Source organism: Anguilla anguilla, chromosome 1, assembly GCF_013347855.1.
Source record: "Anguilla anguilla isolate fAngAng1 chromosome 1, fAngAng1.pri, whole genome shotgun sequence".
NCBI lineage: Eukaryota > Metazoa > Chordata > Actinopteri > Anguilliformes > Anguillidae > Anguilla > Anguilla anguilla.
Genome location: NC_049201.1, coordinates 13,360,816 through 13,383,398, shown reverse-complemented (window position 1 = coordinate 13,383,398; position 22,583 = coordinate 13,360,816). Strand labels below are relative to the sequence as shown.

The following is a 22,583-nucleotide window of genomic DNA, read 5'->3' as shown; positions in this document are numbered from 1 at the left end:
TCGTATTATCCGGTTTTATTGTAGGGTGCACTGGTAAAAGGAAGCTCCATCTGTACGAACAAAGCCTGAATGAATAGAGAACATGCACTTGTTTTAAAATTTGATGGGTTGAGGGAAGAGTCATTAACAAATAAAGAATCCCCTCAGTTTTATGATTTGTTTAATTTGATCTCAATACAAGTAACCTCAGGCCCTGGCTCAGACACACCCAAGCTACCAAACACATTCTGTTTGCTGTCTGCTATTGGGATGCTGGGAGCTTATCCAAAAACAAGCATGGACATATTCTCAGACTTGAATTTATGGCAATCTTATGACATAACCAAATATCATTTCTTATGTGGACATTCATGTTTCCAATAATTAAGCCAAATGTGGCATATGTATTTTGTTTGGGGAACCATATTGTTACATAATGACTGTGTATTAATATTAATCATGTCAATATGAATTCTGCCAAGTTTCACTAGCCAGTAGCACAGCTTTACAACTTTTTCAAATCACAGATTGGCTCATTCTGAGAATGCATGCACACATAAAGAATGCATGCACAGATATATTCAGAACATATCCTTTGATTTTCCATTAGGCACAGCAGCAGCAAACAGTATGCCTGAGTAATGTCCATATTTTACTTTCTCCCTGCGAAAAGATGTTATTTTTGAAACTACCAACACAGGATCAACAAATTAATATTCCATATATACTACATGGTAAAAAGTACATATGCTACAAGGCCAATAGTATGTCGGCACCTGACATCCAACGTCTCATCCACAATTATGCGCAGTAATATGGAGTTGATCCACCCTTTGCTGCTATAACAACCTCCACTCTTCTGGAAAGGCTTTAGCCTAGATGATTTGCTTCCATTCAGCCAGAAGAGCATTAGTGAGGTTGGACACTGATTGGGCGATTAGGCCTGGCTCACAGTTGGCTTTCAAATTGATCCAAAAGGTGTTGGATGGGGTTGAGGTCAGGGCTCTGTGCAGGCCAGTCAAATTCTTCCACGTCCTTCTCATCAAAACCATTTACATTTCTATATGCTGTGTGCTGTGTCATGCTGAAACAGGAAAGAGCCTTCCCTAAACTGTTGGGGAAGCAAAGAATCATCTAGAATGTGATTGTATGCTGTACCATTAAGATTTGTCTTCACTGGAACTAAGGGGCCTAACCCAGACCAGCCCCAGACCAAGGGGTGTCCAGATACTTTTGGTCATATACAGTAGCTTGACTATTTCCAAGTTATCTAGTCTTTAAATGAAACATTCCATTCAACCAAACTATAAATTGCATTCAAAATGTATTTGTTTGTGGATGTACTGTTTCTGGTTCTAAAAACAGACAGTTTGGAATTGTATTGTATTGTAACCCCAGTGGATTATAGAGTTGCTCCTACTTGCATTGTTAAAACTAAAACACTTTGACTGGCAACCTATAGCAAATTGAACTCTTAGCTTTAAACAAGCTCTTTCAGTAATCCCCCTGATGACATGGGGGATAATGTTTTTAGCAGCTTTTTGAACAGATAGTGTAGCTACAAGAGCTCCTGAAATAGGAATCGGGTGCAAGTGTTTAGCTCCCAGAGAAAAGCGGCTTATTATGATAGTGTTGGTGCAACTGGGTCGATCATAGGAGTGAATCATTTGCTGGGTCATAGTCACCAAATTCTAAATGGCCTAGCCCAATTGTGAGGAAAAGTACTTTGGACTAATCCTGAAAAAAATAAAGTTTCAAGCAGGAGAACTGCTCTAAATCCAGGCCAACAGAAAGAAACAGATAATAGTGACGCAACCTTTGCTCATTCATGTAGAATGGGGAACACTTAACACACACGAAAGAGTGTTTGTCCCTGCAATTTCCACAATAAAGACAGACACCACATGCAGGTTAAAATTGGATGGTCCCATGAGGTATATGAGTTTATTCCCGGCGCTAATTGTTAATAGTCAGGGATGATCGGGTCATCAAATCTATGATGGAATCAAAGGCATTTTATGATCAATGCATGCCTGGATAGCTGTCTCAGGATGGTGGAACTGCCGCATCCTGTGGCCACCACTTCCACCGTTAGGCTCCCGAATGAGAGGAATGGAAAAGGTGGGCAGGGAGAGGCCATTGTTTACATTCCAGATACAACACAAGGGCAGCTTGTGGCGAGAGGGAGACAGCCACACTTCGCGCTGAAGTGATAGGTTATGATAGATCAGTCCACAGACTCGTCTCTATCTGTCTGGTAGGGGCAGAGCATGGGTCAGGCTTGTGCTTACAGTGCCTACCTGTTATGTTTACACAAGTTTCCTTAGGCTTCTTTTTGAAGCCCCTACAAACAAACCGCATGCCACCCAATAGCAGGGGTATCAGATTCCTAAATGTTTATTTTTGTCATGGTGTTAGAATGCACATCTGAATCAGCAGAGTGTTTTTTTTTCTCTCTTTCAAATCCACACACGGGGGCATCCAGTGGTGAAAAAAATATGACAAATAACAACAATCGTTGCGATTTACATTAGCTATTATAAAAGTAATGCTACGGAGACAAATGCTCCAGCACAGCTTCAAAACAGCAAACAATTAATTTAAAAATGAGAAAAATGGAATTTGTACAAAGTACCTTGGATTTACAATGAAGCATTTTTCTGTGTAACATTCTTTTTATGATAATGAATTTATATCCCATTAATACAAATTTGAGAGATATTTGTTTCACATCAAATCCCATCAAACCAAAATCATAGAAACCATAACCATAAATATCAAAGCAGCTTTGCAGTTACTTATTGGGGCAACTCTATTTTTTCTTAATTACCGTTAGTTCAGGGATAGTGAATTTGAAAACATTAAGCCTCTTATAATTATTATGGCTTCAGTATGATTAAAACAATGCTGTATCAAATACAGCCCTGCCTTTAATATTAGCTGTGATGAGATGAATTTATGGGAGCACTGAAACGTTTCAACATAATAGAGCGCGAGAGTTGGAATTCCCGAGGGCACCACCTGAGCAATCCGTGGATTGCCGTCCAAGGTTACCTGTATGACACGAAGCGCCACTGAAACTCGCGGACTATTTGAGGAACAGCTGCAGTCGAGAGAAGTTGTGGGTTCACCCCCGGCGGATTGAAATAGAGTCTGCTAATGAGCGGTTTGGGCGAGGAGAGCAGGGCGAGTGCAGTCACCTGTCAGTCTCACAGTCAAGGGTCTAATGATCGCGGCATGCATGTTGGGTCCCTCGCGTCAACAAATTGTGAGGCCGAACCGTCCTGACAGTGGGATCAGAGCGGCTGGGGTACAGCCTGGATCCCGCTGCGTAGCATCCTGTTGGCTGAGACACTGACATGCAGTAATTTCTGCTCCATACTATCCACACTTAAATTCCATCTTAAAATAGCTCTGTGCCTACACTGTGACTATTCTGACACTGGACAGGGTTTTGTTCCTCATTCTTTAGCTGCATGGAAATATGTGCTTTGAGCCTCTATTTTGGGTTATTTCTTGGAAAAGAAAGTGCGCTGTTGAAATGTCAGTTAGCGTGCATTTGGTTTAATTGCCTTCTTTCTTACTGCTTTAGACCAGTATGTTGGCATTTATGGGGATACAGTGAGCACCATAATTCTAAAAAAAAAAAAATGTTTTCACCATAAGAATGTAATAAAACAATTTACATGTGGATATTCAACAAAGGACTAAACATGACTTCTTTCATTTACATGCCATTAAAATGTCGTGTCCTCAAACATTATGGTGTCCTGAAATGGAGTATACTGCAAGAAGTGCTGTAATTTCTACATGGTGAAACCGAAATGTGTAGAAATGCACATTTTGAGCCACATCTACACTTGAACCACATTTGAACGACACTTGAACCACATGTGCATTGAACACGTTTGATTACTAATCTAAAATTGTGGAGTACAGAGCCAAATCAAGAAGAAAAAAAAGTCTCTGTCCCAAACATTATGGAGCTCACTGTATATGGCCCCACCAGCTCAAGACTGGACTGATATCTGTAAGGCCTGGAGGGATCTGCTCACAAACCTAATCAATTATTTTTAGATTTACGTGCCAAGTTAACAGAAACAAACAATTTGGCAGCGAACTATGCCGAGATTTGTTTAGTAGTAGTGTTTTCACACTTCCTGTGCTGATCATGATGATCCAAGCAGAGTTTATCTATTAAAAGCTGATTGGAGATTTCACTGTGCCATATTTGGAGCTGGATTTGGATGCAACTCACCTCTCCAGACAGAGAAGAGGCAGCTGCATCTACACCTGTGCCAGCCACCCGCACCAAAACCTGGCCCTTTCCCACAGAGCAGACAGGAAAGGAGCCAATGACGGGACAAAGACCTGGCATGAACGCAACATTACTGATCAACTGTTACTAAAAGCATGGCAGACAGGAAGACATAATCAGCACCAGCTAAGCAGAAGCAAATTTCCAAGTCTAAGTCATAGCCACTGGGGCACAGGGGAGAGCAAGGGGTGTGCATAATGTATTCACATAAGCAAAATTAGCATTCATTTTATTGGCATCATTGATTATGTTTATAACTTTTTTTTCACTTTCCATGTGATTTCCAGGACATGTGTTAACACCAAGCTAGTTAACCATGCATTAGTAGAAGCTACCAGAAAGTGAATTTTACTCCCTAGATAACCAGCAATCAAGCTGATTAGATATTTTCCAAATGGAACCAAAAGATGATTTAATGTGTGTGTGTGTGTTTTCATTTTTTTTATATTTTGTCATGTTTATAGAGAGTGGCATACTCACCACTCCAGCTTTTCAACTGCCTGACTGAACTCCCTTAAAGTGCACTGCAAGTCAGATACCAACAAAGAGCAAAATGTTCTAATAACATTCTGCATTGTGAGTCAAACCCTGCCATATTGAGGTACTTTCTCGTTACTGCGTCATTATTCCAGATGCCAACTGACTAGTGGGAGGAAATAGCAACATGGGGAGAATGGGAGTAGGGGTTATGTTCTGTGCCATGTTTAGAAGAGTACTTTTGACTCATATAAACCAAAGTCACCATGAATATTACAAATGACGAATAAGAAAAAAAAAAAAACATAACTGATGTGTCCTTGCATGACACCTGCATCTGCGGCAGAATCTCCATGTTGTCTTAGGAAAGCATAGTGCCGTTGTAATTGTACACTGAATGACTTAAACACTGTCTCTCCTCTGGTTGTGTGGCAGATGTTGCAGATGTGTCAATGGCTATAGGCACCACTATGTTAGTAAATTAACAATGCCCATGCTAAACAAGGCGCTGAGGGTATTGTACATATGGTCTTATTCCAGGGCTCAAAATAAATTTACTCTACTTGACATAAGAACCGTGGGCTCCGTTTATCAAATGCCGTAATAACCTTTGTCATTATTAATATGCTGCACGAGTGTCACATCAAAACATGTCTAATTCTGAATTTTTTATACAATTAAATATCATCAGGAAATATAAAATAGTGCCATCATTTGCTTCAATAATTAGTTTCATTGTGAAGTGATTAATTCCATACAAGCAAGGAGACACAGGCTTCACGCCTGAATAATAAGGTGCTAAAAGGTCATTAATGTTCAAGCACGTGACATCAGTTGCATGGAGACAGATGGAGTTGTGTGCAGAGATAATCTCATATAACTTGAGGGGTTGCGGGGTTCTGGTCTTTGCAGATAAATCCTTCCACCTGAGGGGAGCGGGCTCAGAGTTAGAGTCCAGCGAAGGGGGCAATGAGACGGCATGGTCAGTGGGCAATTTCGGAAGAGACAATGCGATCAAGGGCTGAAGGGACATAGATATCAGATCGTACTTCTAGCCTTGGAACCTGGGGAGTTGGTTGCAAGGAAAATGTTCTAGTTTTAGGACTGTTAATCAAATAAACAGCACAACCATTGGAGAGCTATGCTAAGGTGATGGGTAAAGCCTTATCTCTGGGCACACCATTTAATTTATTTTATAATCTATTTGTGCCTTTAAAATAATGTACATTTGCAAAAGCAGACAACATGGATGAGAAAAAAAGGTTTAATAATCTTTTCTTTTCATGGGCATTGGATTATTCATTTCTACAGTCTCTCATGGGGACAAGCATTGTCTCTACTTCAGTTTACCTTTGTTTGTCTGCAACATATTAAATAATAATTTTAGGAAACACAGTTTTGTACTTTCAGTTTATGAGCACTCAACTAACATGGTTACAACATGGTTAATTGCTGCATAGAATGATATGTCATGGTTTTATTGTCAGACTATTCCATGTTACCAGAATCAATTAACAATCTCTCATTACATTCTGAGTTTAGCAGTCCTAAAATCTTAAGCATATGCTGCCCTTTAAAAATATATTACAAATAACAGCCACATATAGAAACCTCAATGATTACTAGACTCATGTGTTTTAATCAGATAAACATATTTTGTAACAGTGACAGCAACACTTAAAGTGGTTATACATTTCAAAGTTGCATCCATACAATGATACCTGCCATCAGCATTCTTGAATGAGAACAACTTCCCCACCTTCTGCAAGGTACATAGATTTTCATGGTAAATGGTCAAAGGTATTTTCTATATAGACCAAAAATGAAAATAAAAGTTAGGTCCACATTTTCAATTTTGTCTGATGCACATAAAAAACTTTAGTCATCAAAATCAGCACAGGGAAATACACACAGTGCAGTCATATTTATTTTAGGTACTCCCTGCCATATAGAGGTCTGTGGTATTAGATTCAAATGTGCATAACTAGCAAAAAAATTGAAAATCCTTCAACGGTAAAATAGACCATTCTTTCATAGATTAGTGCAAATCACTCCCTCAGCCCTAAAATTGTAGTATAATGCCTGATTTAAAATGTATGTCTCAATACAGTAATCATCTCTGCCAATGTGCATTTCCTGGAATCTTCAATCTTCAGATGTGACATATATGCACTGCATGTATAGCTCATCCTGGGATCAGTGGGATCTGTGACTACGAAGAGGAACGGTTTTCTCAAGATTGCAACCACACATTTGCCAGTTTCTGTGACAAGCTACTGTCAACATACACTGAGCGCCAAAGTACATGTGCGATTAATCTACTGTACCTTTTATATGTATGGGCTGCTTTATAAATATTCAACAACGCTGTAAAGACGACATTCTCCCCTATAGGCTCCAGAGTGAGTCATATCAATGTCCTGAGAACTAATACTGAGCAGACAGAAGGAGCTACATATTTAGGTAGAAACTATTTTAAATCAAAACGGACAAATTTCAGGTTCAGCTAAGCAACAACTCAGTAGACTAGATAAAATATTCAAGATTGATATATGAAATTATATTTTTAAAATTGTAAATCACAATGTTCCACAATTCATGAAGCTATAAATAAATATTTATTGGATGAAATTAGTCAGTAATGTTATGCATACACTCAAAATTGTGGGACCACAAAAGTGTGAACCCAGCAGGATTTGTTGTGTCATGTTTATCATATTGAAAAAGCATGCATTATTTTCTAGTGCTATTAAATTTGTGAGTTCATCCAAATTATAGCTCCATAAAATCTACGCTTTTGCATACAAAATTAATGGCTACTAAACGTAAAGATAAGTGGCAACTGTAGGCCTCTGAATCGCTACAGCTGCTGTCCCCAAGTGATAGACCATACAGTGCTGACCTTAGGCTACCTTAGATACAAGCATAATGAAGCTGGAGATTCTTTAGAGACCACCAAACATACAGCACCATTTGGCTCCTTTTAGTTCACTATTCACTTTAAAATGCACAGTGTCCTCCAAACAAACTGAACCCACAGATCTGAGAATCAGTAGCTCTGGGACTCTGCAATCTCTGTAGGCCCTGTCATTTCAGAGGAAACGATCCAGAGGGAACATACCGTCATACTAACCTTGTTGCTGATACCGCTGGTAGGACCATTACCAACGCAGCAGCCGCTCCTGTCAGACACTGTAATCCTCCCCTGCAAGGTCAGTCATTGAGCTGGAGAGGGCTAGGTGCCTCTAGATTTAGCACAGAAGGGGTCTGACACAACCAGCACTCTTGAATTTGGGGATTTAGAAAAGCCAAGCCACTTCCACTTTTATTTTTATTTACAAAACCAGAGGGGCCAGAAGGCACTGACTGAAACAAATTGTGACATTGTCTATGAATTGTGTATATTAGCTTATGCATGTAAAATAATTCTTGAAGATGTTTCATGAATAGTTACTGAAAATGCTCTTTTCATAATTTAACAGGAGCCTTACAGTTCATATTTGGAACTTCCTTGTCTAATGAAATCAAAATGTATCTCAATGCCTAACCATACTGATGAACAGCCTTAAGGCTGTATTTTATGGCAGTTGGTATTTTTTCTGATGCGGAGTTACGATTGACAGTGTGGTATCAATGATCTATACTGTCCCATAACACAGATCTGCAAAAATTGGCTTACATCAATCCTCTACAGTAGCTCTTGTGTTTTATACTTTTAAAAGTTATTTATCTTCTAAGAATGCCTGGTAGTCAAGTGAAGAAGGGAGAAATATATGGTAATTACTTCCATTAAAGGCAGTGTTAGGATTTTTTAAGGCACATTAATACCTCAATTCATGCATTTAACAGATGGAATATAGTTTGCATTTTAACTTTTTTAAACTTGTATTTTAATACACTTTAGTCATTATGGGCAATTGGTGCAGTGCTTAAGTAAGTTCATTTTTAACTTCATCTTTACATAAAATACTCATGAAATTGTGTGAATGTTTTAATGTATTTTTAATTCCAAGTCGATTTCAAATACGTAAACAGTACATTCTAGTCCAAGCATACACCATATGTTTTCTAACGTGGTTCTAAAGCATTTTGTACCATGATTTAAGTAAATTTGTGGAGAATTAATTATTTTGAGAGGAAACGACCTTAGGGAACAGAATATTCTATTCTGCTTATTTTGGCAGCATACTCCAAAGGTGCACAAACAGAATGACAGTAGAAGAGAAGTGGTATTTTGTCCAACAACCAAGGCATACAGAGTCCTAGTCATAGTAGTGTTTTTGTTCAACCACTAGCATTTCTGTCTTAGATAAGCCTTGTTGATTAACCTTTATAAGATGATAGTATCATTATAATTTAGAAACAACTTCAAAACCTTTAACTAAAAACTGAAATTTAGACCAAAGATGCCTGAAGGGGCTGACCATTCAACATCCGGGGTTACAGCAAATCTCCTTGAAGCATGGTGACACAAATTTGGCACAGCTCATTTTGGGTTTCCCCCCCCCCCATTTGCTCCCAGGCCAGAGAAATTGGCTCTGTCTTTGGAGCTGGTCAGCATTTAAAATAAAGGAGACCGTGATGTTTTTTTGTTGTTTTTTTTTCGTAGGGGAGAGGAGGAGTACAGCCGTAGCAAGCCTGCTGTTTGTCTTCAGGATTAATGTCTCATCTCTGTGGGCCTCATGTGTTTGCGCAGCCATAGCAGGTCAGGGAATATCGAGCTTGTTTCTGCCAAGGAGTGGGTGCTGCTCAAATGCACAGCTTAGAAAGAAAAATACATCCAGAGCCTTCAAAGTGTAAGAAAACATTGATGGCAGCAGTCCAGTTACAAGAAAAAAAACGGGGGCAAACTTAAGAGGCTTGACAATGACGATGTAAGTCTGGAACCAAGATATGAATGCTGGACCAACTGATCTGATTTTCACCGTACTCCTTGTGGATAAACTCTTTGACACCTAAGCAGATGGCCAGGATTTCTTTTTTTTTTCCAGCAGTGGAGCATATGCAAGCCCCAAAAAAGGTGAGGTGGAAATATTTTGAGATGTACTGTATAATGATGAACAGTTCCAGGCTACAGTTCAGTGGTGGAAGGAAAAGCTTGCATCACAGTGAAGATTCTTCTAGGAAATTCACTTATATCGTCTGCTGTGTATCAATATCAACAGTAGATTTCCTGATCAAAACATTTAGTATCAGTGTTTTTATTTATTTATTTATTTATTTATTTATTTATTCATTTATTTATTTATTTATTTATTTATTTATTTATTTATTTATTTATTTATTCATTCAATATAATAATGTCACTCAGCAGCCTAATTGTGAAAAGTAAGGCACTGCTTCTCAGAATTCAGCTGTATGAATGGACTCCCTTAAAAACAGAGAATTCACTGTGCTCCTGCATCCAGGAAACAGTGAAGTCAAACAGCACGTTGAAGGAAGCCCCTTTTTTGGATCCTTTGGCAGCTTAACTGTTTCAGTTGCCAATAGACAGCAGCCGTGAGACTGCAATATAATGATGCTGTCAGACAGACCACAGTGACAGTGCACAATAGCACCTTCAGTGAAAACATTCACTCACAAAGAAACTCAAAGCGTCTCTTCAGAAAGCACAAACCTGAGACCAAGAGTATTTATTTAGTCAACCTTGCATGAAAAAGTATTTTAGTAATACTATCAATTAAACATTAGAACATTTTTGCATGTTTATGCTTCCCTTTCATGTTTTCAGTGCTGAATATTGACAAAGAGTTTATTAAAAATGTAATGTATGCATCAAGTCCAGAAAGGGTCCACTGTAATGCCAGTGACCACTATGGGTTGCAATACTGAAAAAGTTTGGTATGAGTATTTTCAGAAAATACATTTTTGTCAAAATTCATTAAAGCCAACAAGGTTGTCTTATGAAAAAAAAAAACTGAAAATATTTTCAATAATTCTTGTATGGTAAATATACAAGAGAGCTGCTGTAGACCTGAAATTTTAAGGACAGATCTTGTTGAAATCAACCTTCCATATTTAATAATTAAGTGGAATTTAATAACTTACAGTAGAATTTATTTGTGCTGTGTCGAAGAAGGAAAAAACTATGTCACTTGAAGAAATGTGATAAGCGCTGATGAAAAAGACACTCAGTATGTTATGTATTTAAGCTGCTTATTACAGTACATCATGGGTTAATTGAATGCTCTTGACCAAGGATGAACACTGAGACTACAGTAAATGACTTGAATTCTCTCATTACTCTGAAAGTAAGGCTACAAGGTACACAAATTAATGAACAGTTCCGAAACCTTTTTGCTTTGATTCCACAGTCATCCACTGTGATATCTTGACCTTTCTTTCTTGTCATTCTGTCAAAATGCCTGCCTGTAATTTTGCTGAAATAAATAAACATGCCTTCATCCTGAAAATGGAACATCTACTGGGTTTTTGTCAGTAATTTTATTTCTCCAGAGAAGTAACTTCATTCCTAACTAATACTTTTTTACTCATAGTTTGTAGTTCTGCACTTCATGGTTTTAATTCTGTGGAAAATGGAAGTCATGGTGGGTGTTTTGAAGATTCAATCAACTTGTCCGGGGCTGGAAGCTTAAATTCTGTAACTCAGACAATCCTTCCACTCCTTGCATTCCTATTGAATGATGTTTATGTTTGGGCTTCAGTTACCAAAAAACAAAAACAGCATTTCTGTTCAAGATCGGAAGTGTTCTGCAGTAGCTTATCTGTAAACAAATGCCATCTGCTGAGCTTTCAGTCCTGGGAGGGTTTTAAACAAATAATCCAGTATACTTGCAACAGGCATACAGTAATAACTTTCTCAATTAGGAGATAGTTTGAGGTTGTGCACTTTTGACTGCATTGGACTCAGCCATGGATCATCATCTCCATTATTCATTCACTGGGAGATTTTAAGAAATGAGAAAGTGACATGAAAACCTTAATTGCTGATGCTGTTACCTGTTTAATTGCCACTCATCCGTGGTGAAACCAACACATGTCATGGTACTATAAGAAGTTACCAACATATGTATATGTTTTCATGCAATAACTGAATGGTAACTTAGAAAATGAAAGACAGTCTCCAATAAAGTTAGGCAGAGAAAATCACTGTGGTAACTGATTTGAAATAAGGACAGTATGTTTGAATTTTGATGAAGGGACCTCACAATGACACTATTGAGATCATAAAACAGATAGCTATGGACATTAATTTGTCAACCATCTTTCATATTAGCACTGATATTTTTGATATAGCATATAACAGAATGATCATACATCATTACATAATTTTAATACAATTGCACTTTCCACTAACATAAACATGCTAGAAATTGAAATGTAAGGCATCAACAATACTACAAAAATGTAGACTTTTTTCATCTTAATAAGCCTCCTTTAGCTCAATATCCATATTTTAGTCATTGCCCGCCGAGCACATCCCTAATGCAGACGTCATATCTGTATTGATTTCATTGAGTTTGTCGAGTAGCCATCAGTAGCAGAGGCTTGTGTAGTATTCTCTGGCTGGTAGCTGGCTCAAGGAGGCATGTCTGAAACATAACATTTGAACTGCCTTCCTCCTCAGCGGATCAGGTGAATTATATTGCAGCCTGGTACAATGGGGACAGGGGAAAGACTGTGTTTTTTAATGTGATATTGTTGTTATTGCCATGTTAAATGCTTAATACATCCAGGATAAGTGCACCCACATGGCATTAGCACCTGCATTGTAATCAGACTCTAAATTTGTAGCAGAGTAGGTAAAAATGTAATACTCACCCAATTCCCCTTTCTGGCTGATCAGAGTGGTGATGGTGCATTTCTTCTTAAAACATTTAATGTGTTCATATGCTGTCTTTAAAATTCGAATGGTTTATCTAATGATTATTTTAATGCATATAAACTGTGGAATTGATTCTTTTGTGTAAAATTAGGACCATATTTGCATGACTCTCATAATTTTTTGGCATGCATCTATTTCCTACTCTGAGGTGCATTATGAATACCCCAGTGTTCACATTTCTTCATATTTTGGCTGCGGATTATTGTTCATCTGCTTCAGTTCCTGTCTACTCTCATAAGACCCCCTTTTATTTGTTGGAACAAGGCTAGCTAGATGCTAACAACAGATGAAAAAAGACAACCCCAGCTTAGTGTACAGAAGGGCACAATTGGCTTATCTAACCTAGCCTACCTGAACTTGCATATTTATTACTAAGCAACAGTAGTCTCTCATTAAAAAAGCCACAAAAGTGTTATTGTACCAGCCACAGCTGGTCTGGTGTTTATCCCCATAAAAAGGCTGAAGAGGATTTATTTCCTGAAATTTCAAGTTCATTCTGCAGGATTAAAGGAAAGTAAAGTGCTAAATATGTTGTGTATCTTTTTGTATTCATACCTGTGTGTTCTGGTGCATAGTGGATTATTACTCCACACTGCCAAACCATCTCTGCACTCTATCAATGTAGGCCTCACAACCCTGGCAGACTGTCTGATTAAATTTTAAATCTCACTGGATGTGGGATATTACTCTGAGCTCTAGTGCCCCCGCATCCTCCACACCAAGGATTTTCTCGAGTACTTTCATATAAAAAGATAAAATAGACGCAGATGCAGGTAGTGAAAAGCAGTGCCTCCCCATGGCGTCCTTATCTTCCACCACGCCATTAAAATACCCGCTCTTTATGACAACTGCAGTCTTAGAGCCGGGTAGTTTCTCATAACTGCTTTTTAAGCATGTGGTCTTGTATGCTGTAGCTGTGGGGGTATACAGAGACACAACATATTATTAGACAACTGCTGACTGGGACACTTTCAAGTAGAGAGATGAGATTAATGGATGGATAGATGCATTGATGGATAGACACCTTTCTGCCAAGTAATCAAGACCAGGGCCCCCCAGGTTGGCTAACCCTCCCACATTAATGCAAATCCAATTAATTAGCATACCTCTAATGATTGTTCGTTATGTGGACTCGTACCTTGATCAGAACTTTCTTGTCAAAGAATATGACATGATCATGTAATAAATGCATGCATACACACAAATATACCGTACGTGCATGCATATGATACAATAGCCCTACAAGTGCTTTCTCTTTAAATGGCTGTTGTTTTTCTTTTTCTCAGTAAGAATTCTGCAGGAAAACATCACACAAAGTTAGCAACCGTATCTTCTACATCAGACACAATTACTACCAGCTAGGAAACTAGCAATTGTGTTGTCTATCTGTCTCACTTCATCAGAGGAAGAATTTGAACAGAGCACTGCAAGGCTTCGGCCTGTCCTCAGCCTTTAGTCTCCTTTAGTAATTGACCTCCTTCCCATAGAACATTAAAATCTTATTTGGTAATTATCGTGCCATCAATCGGTTCAGCCAGCACAGACCATACTGACGCTGTGAAGTGACAAAAGTACAATTTGCTAGAATTCTTCCTTTGTATTTCATTGCAATATAGTGTCCTATTTGTATAAATGCACCCTACAAATAGAAAACTTGATACTGATTTAACACTGATCAATGGGTCTTTGGGTGCTGGACTACCTAATAATGCTTATAATGTGATTATCCACCTTGGCCTTCTCATATTGCTGCTGCTGCATCTTCTACTACTACTCCTACTAGTAATAATAATAATAATAATAATAATAATAATAATAATAATAATTATTATTATTATTATTATTATTATTACTATTATTATTCAACAGATTCATAAAAATGCATAGAATAGATAGTTTATGGCTACTGTTATTCATTTACCCACAAATGTCTCTTTCATCAAAAATGGTATGTCGCATTAGGAGAATAATACTAGGCTATTTCTTCATTTACTGCATACATGCAGTCTATAGAATGAGAAAAACCTAACCAGATATTTTCAGAATTTAGAAATCCTGTCAGGACAGATATTTTTCAGTCCCTTAAAAGAAGAAATGTCCAGGAAAAAGATGACTACTGGTCAGCTTTATTTCATCTTGCTAATCATAAAATAGAGTGAAACTGGGATCTTCTTTTCCACAGCCTATTGCACCCCTGTGTATTTTTTGTGTCATACTTTCTCTCACTGGAAATTCTTATATATTGATTAAAATCTGGACACGTCCAGACTGTAATTCCTTAATTTGTTTCCTCATAGGCTAATGCTTCTGTAATAAGACCACGGCAGTGTAATTTGACTTTCTCCCTCGCTCCTCGCTACATTGAAACACAATTCAAACTGTCTGTGCATTTGGACTGGGTGCCACAGACATGCCTGCTAGACAGCCATTTTAGAGTCACTGGACAGGGCAGGGTGTGGCTGGAGCACTGAAGGTGCACTGAGCCAATGAGGAGCTGACCTAGCAGGCAACACACATCCTTCATGCAGGCTCGCTGAAATACGTCCTTGCATGCAAACATAGTTGAGTGTGACAGTTGCACTCCTAAAAGCATGGCATGTGGACACATTCATGAAAAAATATTGCATGAGTACAGAAATGTATTTGGATACCCTCATGCAAATGGGTTCATGAGTGCACGCATATTGAATGTCAGCAATGTCAAAGATGGAAAGCGTGTAGTTTGTGAAGCAGCATTAATTAGTTCCTTAAAACGCTAGCATGAGTTAGAGGCCCAGTTGGCTGACTTGGTACTGCAGGATTGATTTTCCATTGCATTACCTGAAATTTGAACCGTATCTGTTACATCATGCCGCATATTTGTATCTTGACCTACAATCCGGGACAGAGTATTGCCTGGAGAAACACTGGTTCTCTCTACCTCTTTTTCCTTCTCATGACCAATGATCTATGAAAACTAGAATATTCTTTCTAGTTTTATAGTTTATCACACCAGTTTTTATACAAATTCACAATGACACCAATGGAAGCAATGTCATTGCATAGTTTGCCCACTTCACCCACAGCTTGCTTCAAAGTAGGCCTGGACCAGCAATGCTTTGGGGTCTACGAAAAAAGATAAATCCCACCCAGATGAGATCTAAGACATGTATTATTGTAGGACTGTGATGTGCCACTTTGAGACCTGAAAAAGATAGCCTTTAATGGAACAGCCTACAGAGGGAGCTATGGCAATAATTGAAATCAAGACTAAAACCGTGAAAGCTCCAATGATCACAAGCATCTTACATGTGAGAGAACAGTAAAGGTCATCCAAAAGGACACAAAAATCCTTGCACTTTATAATGTTAGGGTGCAGCGTTTATTATTTCTGTATGTGGTGTCCTTCAGCTATATCTCTCTCAAGCCTGTGTCTTGATCTTAATTCAGCACTTCAGTTTTTTTTTGAGTGTGTTGCTTTAAACCTTTTTGTGTATTATTATGTTTGTGTGGCCTTTGCTCTATTACTCACTTCAGAATTAGGGTTTGTTGCTTGGTTTTAATTTCAGTCTGCATTTTGGCCCCATTACTTGCGTTTCTTTTCTTGTGACATAATTACAAAAAGACACGGGTCCAAGATTATAATGACGAATAGCTTTACATTACATTTATTAGGCAGACGCTTTTATCCAAAGCGACGTACAAAAAGTGCATTTCATGGTCATAGACAACTGCTAAACACAGGTTCCGTAAGGTACAATACTTATTTTGTACAGCTATCTCTAGCCAAGAACACAGTTTAGTTCACACAGTGAACAATAGCACAAACATAAATATTCACAGTAAAATAGACAAATATTTATATGCAAACAAGCTACACTTGAAATAAATGATTTTAAACATCTGATATATTCCAATGTTTCCAACAGTCCAACATGCCACATGGTTCAAAGCCTCTACCACAAAGTTGAAATGCTCAGTGTTGCAGAGAAGTAATATTTATTTATTTTATTTATTCATTTATTCATTCATTCATTCATTTATTTATTTTTGGTTAAAGGTGGCTTCATATTTCTTTCTACAACTTCCAGAAAAGATTTATCGCATGAATAAATCATCAGCCTTAATTCAATTATTTAATATATGCTTGCTCTTAATTACACATGCCTGCTCATTAATCGAGGTGTTGAACATGATAATTCTTCTAGTATGTTATTTTAAGATTATATAATCTTATGCGAACTATGTACAAGCGAGCTCATGCACGGCCCTGGCTACCAGTTTGGGAGAGGGAAGAGAACTTGGTTCTCCTCTTAAACTCGCAAAGCCAACCAGCTGCTTCTTTTCACACTGCAGCCACAAGCTGTGCATGCACAGAGCTGAGGCAGAGGAGACCCAATCATACGCATGTGTAGAGAGCAAGCCACAGGCACCTGGATGGCCAACAAGGGGTTGCTTGAGCGATGAGCACTGCTATCCCCCACCCCAACTGAATCCCTTCCTCATATCCCCTGGGCAACGCAAAGCCAATTGTGTACCGCCTCTACAGCACTGTCGGCTACAGTCGGCACTGGTAGGGGTCAGATTCAGATTGAGACTATGATGCTTACTCATGTGCCACAAGCATCACTTATACTACCCTGCAGCCCTAGGCTTATATAAATATTTTCATAAAAACTTTGCTTTCCACAATCTTTCATTATATTTGGGAATTCCCCTCTCAGCACTACTGTTATGGTAACAGCCATAATCACAGTTTAAGTCAATACTTTGTGGTCAAATAATAGGTTAAAACAAGCTTACCATGACAAGAAACATGCTATTCATTCTAATGTTATTTTTCACTCCGGGGTTAGGATGATACTATGTACAATGTTTGACATATTAACACTACTCCATGTGGGAATATGGGCAAATTAAAAGCAAAGAAATATCCTTAATTGCACATTGTTGCAAGGAAACAATATATCGATTACCTGCCCTTATGACATAGGGGTTTTCCAGAGGGACCCTGGGACCCAAGGGCCCCCAAACCTATAGTTGTTTCTCAAAATGGGTATAACCATTCCTGACAGTGCTGAAACTCTCCTCACAGCCCAAGGAGCAGAAACCCACTGAGCCAGAACTGCTTCAATTTAACTCTGTCCGTATTGATTATTGCACCTGTCGCATGAAATGCCTTATCAACATGGATATTAGGAGAGCTCTTGCTTTTTCAGCAGAAACTAATGTATGGCTGAAATGTCACAGGAGACACGGGTCTTGATGGGTACATTAATACCTCTAGTGGGCTGACCTTTGACTGGCTATGCTATTAGGATAAGAAAACAACAAGTGAGGCAGATGTGGCAGTGGTAGACAGAGGTAGGAGAGGTAGACATCACCTCTGCAGGGAAATTAAAATGCAGACTCATTATGGCCTCCTCTGCAAGGACACAAAACTTCCTCTCGGTTCTGTGTCTCAATTCCGCCCTCTCCGAGGCAGGCTAGCGTCTTCACTGTTCAGCGACATGTCTTTCTGGCGTCAGTCAAACTATATCCACGCACACACAACTCAGCTAATGGTTGAGAAGAACCTTGGTGTGGTTTCTGGTAGCATTTGCATCTGTGCATGCAGCCAATATATTATCATTCCAGTCCATTTATTTACAGTCATGGCAAATCATACGCTGAATGATATTCCTTTATATGATAAAATAGAGCACATAAATATTAATGTAAAGGTAGAAGGCACGTATACCTCTTTTGATAGCCAATCACCTTCCCACGACTTCAGCCGTGCAAGATGAACTTCTACTGCCCTATCCTTTATTCTGTTTAACTGTTTGACCAATTAGAATAAACTCAAATCAAAAGTAGTTAATTTGTGAGATTTTTTATTTAATGGTTATGTGGATGCTATTGCAAGAAAGGGATAAACAACCGCACATGCAGAACCAAACTTAATTTCTGAGGGAGTCGAATGACATCTTTTGGTCACATTCAGACAATAGTAATTTCATTGCATGTTGCGCATTCAAATATAGATTCGAAAAGGTATACTTACAGCATTCACAGCTTAACACAGACACATATAGCACATATCACTTAATAGTAAGATTGCCGTTTGCTATAGGTGTGTTGCTATTATAAAAACATCTAATATGTGCAAAACACTGGTTGTTCTAGAGATAAATTATAGGATACAGCATGCTTTGTAAGAATGTCTAAAGTCAGAACTCCCAGTTGTTGATGTTACTTGCTGTACAATTGGCAATTTGTGTATTTATCCCTGAGTAGTTAAATAGCACCTTCCATTGTGATATTTAACAATAAAGCTTAAAACAAGCTTTTTGCTTGCATACACTTGCCAATGTTTTATCAGTTGGGTAGAGCTTAAATGCACTGAGACAAGAGCTTGAATAGTTACGATGTTTTGTTTTTAAGATAGTAGAACATCATGCTATTTATTACTGCATCCCTATGATTATATATCTATAAATGCTTGATTTAACCTTTTTGAAACAGGGAAATATAAATGAACAGGCAAGTGAATTCTTATCCTGGATGAAGTCACCCATGAACTAATTCAGTAAATATTGCAGCAGTATCAATAAATGGGAAATAAATAAATATTGTCTGGTAAAATTACTTAAGTAGGTCAAGGAGTATATTCATTTGAGAGGTATTTTTTGAGAGGAGAGTGTTTCTTTGACCTTTTGCTTATGTGTTTTTAAAATAATGGTTGGTCATTTTGATACCTAGCAGTATTTGCCAAATGGAAAATGTCTCCTTATGCCCTTTGAATTATTTAATGCCAACACACATTTATCCACTCAATGCACAATAATAACTCTCAAGCCAGATCAAAATCTTCTGCCTCACTTCCAGAACTTCATTAGGAAAGATTTCTGTCTCTTCTGAACTATAGCATTTTTAAAATCTGCCAGTCACACCTCATGGCCAGTAACTTACAGTAAAATGTCCAGTGTTAATTTAACTCAGTGTTAATAAAATTCTTAATAGTTAGCATTTGGTCCCACATTCCAGAGTGGGACCAAATGCTATCTGTTAAGAGCTGGAATTATCACTGTTATAGTTGAATTAACACTGGGCATTAAACATGTAATACGTGGTAATACATGCACCGGCTGCACCAAAGCATGACTCTGAATGTAGTACAACAAACTCGATCAGAACACAATGCGATTCCAGCAAGGCATCACATACATTATATTTTATGTGCATGTTAACTGAGGATCTAAGAAATTACTTCAGATAGATTGATTTTAAATGACTCCAAAATTCTTATATCTGAAGAAACATTAACAAGCCGGTAAAAAAAGGGTGAATGTGTGCTTATGGATTATGGAGAATCCGAATTGTGCCAATGGGATTATGCATGCATCCTTGGTTGTATGTACAAATAGCACCCACCCTTGGAGATATTGTACCAAGAGTATAGTGGCTAGCCCATTCTTTGACCACTTCACAGCTTGATCTACACAAATGTTCATAATTGCTTAAAATACCTCTTTATTGAGAATGGCATTGAACAGTCAATAATTATTATTTAAAGTCCCAAGGGCACACTAAGAACTGCTTTATGCTTTAAAGGCAATAAATGATCTCAATATGTCAGCACATTGGAAATCTATTAAAGTCCCATCATTTAAAAAATGAAGAAATAAATTAATGAATTCTGCTGTTTGAGACAATCTGATTTTCAAAGGCCCACTGAGATGTATGAAAATCCATATTTTAACTTAATAGAGTGCTTTCCTGGAGTGATTGTAACACCTTTATGAAAATGAGAATTAGTAAAGGAAACAATTTCCAACAGTCGAGAAGGCATGGCGGTCAGTAGGAGATTCTTCCGCTTTCTCAAAATACCGTGGCATCACAATGCACTGGCTTCTTCCACTTCACAACTCTATACACAAAAGCTCCTAGGTGCTAACAAGCACTATTGATTTAGAATGGCAGCATTTGAATGGCAAGTGAATAGCCAGTACTCCTTGCCAGTAATTGTTGTATTAAAAACATTTAATAATTAGAAAGTAAATCATAAATGTTTCATCATTACAAAAAAAAATACTGCTGTTTCAGACTGTTTGACAGAATCACACTAAGACAGTCAAATACATGTGCACTCATATTTAGTTTTGACAAGCCTCCAGAAACTACAAAATATACATTAACTGAATTTCTTCATCCAATCCTCATGAGCATATGTTATTTCTAAACAGTCCTTTCTCAGCTGCCCCAACCCAGAAGTTATGAATTTTGATAATGTTTTGATTAATTCATTCATGAGTTTATTATTTGCTTAGTTTGTGCTTAGTTTACTTATTTATCCAGCCGCTTCATTTCTGAATTAAATTCCAAGCAAATTCCAATTTGCAATGAAGCAAATTCCAAAATATAAAACATAATTCAAGATAGTTATGTATATGTATATCCATTAACATTGTAAGCATTGTCAGGCTGCAGTATGTAATTGATTTTCTATTTTTTATTTTTGTAAATGGGCCACAATTACATTAGCATATTTGCATGTTGTACAATTTAAACAGATGTTATACAAAATGAATTTAAAGCTCATGGACACAATTAGTTAGAAATATGTGCAGGAAAAGTACTGTACATACATTTTGTAGCTGTTTAACAAGTACACATTTTATGGCATCATTCATGTAAGGTAATACAGGATAACCAGGATGAGTGCAGTGCATTGCTTTCAAGCCAGCAATCTGTTAAATATCACACACTATCATTGACACAGAATTACCATTTTTTACGTAAACATGGTTTCATCTATTGATTGGAGAGGACATCTCTGGCCTTTCCAACATGTTTACTTTGAACTCAAAATGATTTCCCATGGTGCCAATCTTTAAGCTCCTCATAAAGGTGATAGCATTGACCCGGCAAAGTCACTAAGTAAACGTGTATACCTCAGTTTCTGTTGTCACTTTATTCTCCCAGTGCCGTTTGACCAACTAAGTAACAAGTAACATGGTGATCACAAATACCACTGGTCCACATCTTCAATGCTCATGTGTTTCTGAGGGTTTATATATTATTTCACATGGTTCTAAATGAACTACAACAAAATGTAGTGAGTAAAATGAATATGAATTCCAGGGATCTCTTCCAGCAACGATCAGAAAATACATAAGAAGTAATGTCCACCTGCATAAACAATAAATATACTATATGGTGCATATACTGAATGCTGTCAATCAGTTAAGAGCATTAACTTACAAAACGTTTTGCTACATGTTTCTTCATTATATGGCCTCATAGAATTGTAATTAGTAAAGGCAAACAACAAACTAGCATTGAGTCATTGTAACTCTGAGCTCCATTTCGGTGAAATAAATGGACAGACTAAAATTTCTGTGGGAAATGTACTGTCTACCTTATATGTTCACACAGCTATCTGCATTCCAAAGCCCCTTTTTTCCATCCCTATTAAAGCACTCATTCTCTGTGTAGTGACAGTTTGCCACACAGGGAAGTTCATAATTGGCCGTAGTATCTCACAGGGAGGCAGGGTTTCACTTGGCAGGGAACTCGTAACTCACTTCAGAAGCTAAGCATACCTACTCTGGTTGATTTTGTTTCTGCAGTCTTACTTAGCCAGCTGTGCAAGATGTGTAGCCGTCTGATCCAAAGCATTCACAGGCCATCTGGTTGACAACAGAGGGGGAACCATGGCTAAAAAAAAGATTCAAGAGGTGCACAAACTAGCCGTTCCTCCCAAATTAATTGAAGATCTTGCAGCAACGAGATGGGGGTCCCGCTTTAAATCAAACTACCCTAATGCCTGCCAAAGAATGGGGTAGCTATAATGGTACAGTGTAACTATGTTTGCACATAGCTATGAATAATACATAGACTAGACAATTTTAAAAATGTTGAATTTTGAATACGTGAAACTGATATGATCCTGAGGAAGACACAATTATCAAATTAGTAGTTATTATTGTGACTAATTGT

General features: G+C 37.9%; 1 long non-coding RNA gene across 1 annotated transcript in view; it reads left to right on the top strand.

The window, feature by feature from the left end:
* The first annotated feature begins 9,393 nt into the window (after positions 1-9,393).
* The window catches only part of LOC118212241, a 117,929-nt gene continuing 104,739 nt past the window's right edge, over positions 9,394-22,583 (top strand). The window contains exon 1 of the long non-coding RNA XR_004762191.1: positions 9,394-9,794. This is a non-coding gene — a long non-coding RNA (uncharacterized LOC118212241). The remainder of the gene's footprint in view (positions 9,795-22,583) is intronic.